This window comes from Bufo bufo, chromosome 8, assembly GCF_905171765.1.
Source record: "Bufo bufo chromosome 8, aBufBuf1.1, whole genome shotgun sequence".
In the NCBI taxonomy this organism is placed as follows: Eukaryota; Metazoa; Chordata; class Amphibia; order Anura; family Bufonidae; genus Bufo; species Bufo bufo.
The window spans coordinates 128,646,471-128,652,470 of record NC_053396.1 but is presented as its reverse complement, the minus strand read 5'-3'; positions in this window follow the sequence as shown (position 1 = coordinate 128,652,470).

The following is a 6,000-nucleotide window of genomic DNA, read 5'->3' as shown; positions in this document are numbered from 1 at the left end:
TCTATCTTGGCATGTCACCAGCACAGCCGGCTTCTCAGGACTCCATCAGTCAGGCTTCATGTCCCATCACTAGCCTTTACTTGGCTTCTAACATGGCAGCCATCCTCTTACTGCTCTCAGGGCATTCCCACCTCTAGCCAGGACTCAAACCCCGGGAACTTCCGGCTCCTCCTACCTCTTGTGTATTTCAGAAACAGTTCAGCTTCCTCTTTCTCAGAGCCACAGTGGCCGCTAGTGGCTGAAATAAGTCATTACAGTCTATCTAGCACAATATCGCAGATATCTGTGAAAAACATTATTCTAGGGGCTGACCCTTACACAAGGACAATGTACCGTCCTTAATTCTGTCACTGGAGCGTGATCGTAAGATACGCGAGTACAAGCGGACGCTGGTAGACGCGCTGCTGGTGGCATTCCCACCTGACAGCGGGGGCACAGTGGAAGCACAAGGCGAAGGCAGAGGAAGAAGTCGCCAATGCAGCTGGGGCACCGCCAGCACCTCAGAAGGCAGGGTTAGCATGGCCGAAATGTGAAAAAGCTTTGTCAGCACGCCACAACAACCAGCACCACCAGCTGATATGGACGTCTTAGCAGGAGGCAGCATTTCACCAACATGTTGGAGCAGTATGAGTGCACACGCCTACACATACTGAATGATGGGTCTGCCCCCTTCAACTTCTGGGTCTCCAAATTGGGCACATGGCCTGAGCTTGCCCTTTACGCCTTGGAGGTGCTGGCCTGCCCTGCAGCCAGTGTATTATCTGAATGTGTATTATCTGAATGTGTGTAGCACGGCAGGGGGCGTCATCACAGATAAGCGCAGCCGCCTGTCCACAGCCAATGTGGACAAGCTCACGTTCATTAAAATGAACCAGGCATGGATCCCACAGGACTTGTCCATACCTTGTTATACTACAGCACAATTGTTCATTCTTGTATTTTGGATACTTCAAACTCTTTTGGAGTGTACCCTAATTAAAAAAAAAAATTAAAACCAAAAACCAGTGTTGGCTACCTCGTCCTCCTCCAACGCTGCTTCCACCTACAACGCTACGTCCACCGCCTCCTCAAACTCCTACTCCATATGGACCTCCACCTCATAAATCTAATTTTTTTATTTTATTTGTACATATTTGATTTTATTTTATGTCATTTCACTACTTTGTCTGTTACATTTTCTGGTGCGATTCACCAATTTTTGGGTGTGATGTACCACTGCTATACCTAGTAGACAGGTTAAAAAAATTCACAAATTTGTCTGTTACTTTTTGGGTGAAATTCACCAATTTTTGGGTGTGATGTACCACTGCTATACCTAGTAGACAGGTTAAAAAAATTCACAAATTTGTCTGTTACATTTTCGGGTGAAATTCACCAATTTTTGGGTGTGATGTACCACTGCTATACCTAGTAGACAGGTTAAAATAATTCACAAATTTGTCTGTTACATTTTCGGGTGAGATTCACCAATTTTTGGGTGTGATATACCACTGCTATACCTAGTCGACAGGCAAAAAAAAAATCACTAATTTGTCTGTTACATTTTCAGGTGAAATTCACCAATATTTGGGTGTAATATACCTAGTTGACAGCTTAATAAATTTCACTAATTTTTCTTTTACATTTTTGGCTAACATTAAACTATTTTTTTCTGTCATAGACCCCAGCTCTACCAAGTAGACAGGTTAATAAATTTCACAAATTTTTCTGTTACATTCTTGGATTGACATTTTACAATTTTGGACATGAATAAACACCTGCTCTGCATAGGTGACAGGGAATAACATTTAAGAAATTCTTCTTTAATTGATGCGCACCACCTCCTTTCATTCAATGCTTAAATTTTAACAAGTTGTCCCACATTTGCGCTTCAATAATTTGTCCCACATTTGCGCTTTAATAATTTGTCCCACATTTGCGCTATAATAATTTGTCCCACATTTGCGCTTTAATAATTTGTCCCACATTTGCGCCTCAATAACTTTTCCCATATTTCTGCTCGATCCCCAAAAAATGTAATCCATTTATATACCTTGGATGTGGTCTCTCTTTCTCACGCTCTCTCTCCGGCGTGGAACCCTGATTCGCCGATAACCGTTATCAACATGGTAGTCTCAGAAAATAAAACATCGAAAGTTGATAGAGAAGATATCCAAATGGATGGTGGATGTCACGGGGCACCTCTGCATAGATGACAGGAACATAAATTTACAAAAATCGTCTGTTACATTGTCAGGTGACATTTTTCAAATTTTGCCGGATAGAAACCCCTGCTCTGCATAGGTGACTGGGAATAAAATTTCTGAAATTCTTCTTTAATTCATGCTCGCCACCTCCTTTCATTCAATGCTTAAACTTTAACAAGTTGATCCACATGTGCGCTTCAATACTTTGTCCCATATTTCCGCTCTATCATATTTAATTTGAAACAATTAAACTCCCTTGGATGTGGTCTCTCTTTCTCACACTCCCTCTCCGGCATGGAACCCTGAATAGCCGATAACCGTGATCAACATGGTAGGCTCAGAAAAGAACATCGAAAGTTGATAGAGAAGATATCCAAATGCATGGTGGACCTCACAGGGACGTGCGATCAGGCAGAAGTTATCTAGAGTCAACAAAGCGGCAGCAGGGCCTCTCCTGGCTAACGTTTACAAATCCAAATTACCACAGTGACATTCCCTATAATTTTTTATTAATCATTCCAATAACAGGGCATCTTAAGAGTCCTGTATTGTTATTTATCGTCACTATCTCCCCGAGTCGGGAGTGGGTAATTGCCACGCGCCCCCTCCTTAACTTGGAAGCTTATGCTTCAATACTTTGTTCCACATTTCAGCTTGATTACGTTTAATTTCATCCAATGACCTCCCTTGGATCCCTTTCTCAGGGTCCCTCTCCGGCCTGGAACCCTGAATCCCGCCACCAGTGATCACCATGATAGGCGCATAAAAGAACATCGAAAGCTGATAGAGAAGATATCCAATTGGATTGTGGACCTCACGGGGACGTGCGACATGGTGGATCAGTATGTATGCACACGCCTACATGTACTGAATGATGGGTCTGCCCCCTTCAACTTCTGGGTCTCCAAATTGGGCACATGGCCTGAGCTTGCCCTTTACGCCTTGGAGATGCTGGCCTGCACTGCAGCCAGTGTATTGTCTGAACATGTGTTTAGCATGACTGGAGGGGGTTATCACAGGTTATATTTCCCAATGTTTTGGGGTGTACCCTAATTTAAAAATAAATAAATAAATTTAAAACCAAAAAACTGTGTAGGCTACCTTCTCCTCCTCCACCGCCGCTTCCACCTACACCGCCATATCCACCGCCTCCTCAGCCTACTCCATATGGACCTCGTCCTCCTAGATCACGATTATTATTTTATATTTGTACGTATTTTATGTCATTTAACCCCTTAAGGACTCAGCCCTATTTCACCTTAAGGTCTTGGCCATTTTTTGCAAATCTGACCAGTGTCCCTTTAAGTGCTGATAACTTTAAAACGCTTTGACTTATCCAGGCCATTCTGAGATAGTTTTTTCGTCACATATTGTACTTCATGACACAGATAAAATGAAGTAAAAAAAAAAAATTTTTATTTATAAAAAAATACCACATTTACCAAAAATTTGTAAAAAATGGCAAATTTCCAAGTTTCAATTTCTCTACTTCTATAATACATAGTAATACCTCCAAAAATAGTTATTACTTTACATTCCCCATATGTCTACTTCATGTTTGGATCATTTTGGGAATATTTTAATTTTTGAGGATGTTACAAGGCTTAGAAGTTTAGAAGCAAATCTTGAAATTTTTCAGAAATTTTCAAAAACCCAATTTTTAGGGACCAGTTCAGGTCTGAAGTCACTTTGCGAGGCTTACATAATAGAAACCACCCAAAAATGACCCCATTCTATAAACTACACCCCTCAAGGTATTCAAAACTGATTTTACAAACTTTGTTAACCCTTTAGGTGTTCCACAAGAATTAATGGAAAATTTCACTTTTTTGGCAGACTTTCCATTTTAATATTTTTTTTACTTTTACAAAGCAAGGGTTAACAGCCAAACCAAACTCAATATTTATGGCCCCGATTCTGTAGTTTACAGAAACACCCCATATGTGGTCGTAAACAGCTGTACGGGCACACGGCAGGGCGCAGAAGGAAAGGAATGCCATACGGTTTTTGGAAGGCAGATTTTATTTACACCATGTCCCCTGATGCACCCCTAGTGTAGAAACTCCAAAAAAGTGGCCCCATTTTAGAAACTACGGGATAGAGTGGCAGTATTGTTGGTACTAGTTTAGGGTACATATGATTTTTGGTTGCTCTATATTACACTTTTTGTGAGGCAAGATAACAAGAAATAGCTGTTTTGGCACAGTTTTTATTTTTTGTTATTTACAACATTCATCTGACAGGTTAGATCATGTGATATTTTTATAGACCATGTGGTCACGGATGCGGCGATACCTAATATGTATAAAAAAAAATCATGTTTCAGTGTTTCCATAGTCTGAGAGCCATAATTTTTTCAGTTTTTGGGCGATTACCTTGGGTAGGGTATGATTTTTGCGGGATGAGATGACGGTTTTATTGGCACTTTTTTGGGGTGCGTGTGACTTTTTGATCACTTGCTATTACACTGTTTGTGATGTAAGGTGACAAAAAGATTGTTTATTTAGCACAGTTTTTATTTTAAATTTTTTACGGTGTTCATCTGAGGGGTTAGGTCATGTGATATTTTTATAGAGCCGGTCGATACGGACGTGGCGATACCTAATATGCATACTTTTTTTCCCCCCTATTTTTTAGCAATTTTTTTTTAACTTTATTTGGGAAAACGACGTTTTTGTTTATTTTCACTTGAAACTTTAAATTTTTTGGGGGGAAAACTTAATTTTTTCAACTTTTTTTTCACTTAATTTTTTGTCCCACTTTGGGACTTGAGCTTTTGGGGGTCTAATCCTTTACAATGCATTCCAATACTTCTGTATTGGAATGCATTGGCTGTATGAGTAATACTGTGTGTATTACTCATACAGCTTCCGGCCTATGAGATCCAGGGGGCAGGATCTCACAGGCTCTTCGCCGGAAGGCAGCGTAATGCCTTCCTTAGACATCGAGCTGCCTTCCATGCCATCGGGTCCCCCCTACATTGGGACCCAATGGCACCGCCGCACAGCCACCGCAACCGCAGGTAAAAGCCGCAATTGACCTGCGGTTTGCGGCGATCGCCGATACGGGGGGGGTCACATGACTCCCCCCCAGTGTTGTGACAGGATGCCCGCTTAATGATTTCAGCGGGCATCCTGTTCCTATTAACCCCCGCCGCGCCGCAATGTCTGTTTAAAGTTAGGATGTACCGATACGCCCTGAGTCCCTAAGGGCTTAAAGTTATTTCCCTATCCACTTTTGTTTGCAGAGCATTTGCCATGCTCCTAACCACATTTTACTGGCATTTGCAGCCCTCTAGCCCTTTCCATGACATTTTTACAGCCATTTTAGTGCTCAACTTTTTTGTGAAGTTCGGCCGAACCCGTCGAACCCGAATATCCAGGTATATATATATATATATATATATATTCAGCAGGCTGAACTCAGCCTGCTTTTGTGGGAGGGGCGTAGGGGGCTTCTTAAGCTCCACCGCCCAGCTCACCTGGTGCACGTCCTCTCTCGCCTTTCGTTGGTAGGAGGAGTTGCACCGGTCATTTGTTCACTTCCGGCCAAGCTGCCCGCACGTGCGGCGATTCTGTGCGCCAGAACCCGTCGCTTCTTAGGTAAGTTGCCCCCTCCGGTTTCCTTTTCACCCCCCTCCAGGTTCCTTCCTGCCACCCCGCAGCCGTTACCTCCGCACCCGGCCGGTCCTCTGCCTCTCCCGCCGCTTCCGCCTGCCGTCATGCGCTCCAGCGTGGAGCGCATCATGTGACCGCCGCGCGGCGAGCCGGAAGTCGGGGGGGGGCACCGGCACGGTCCGGCCGTGCTCCCTGTA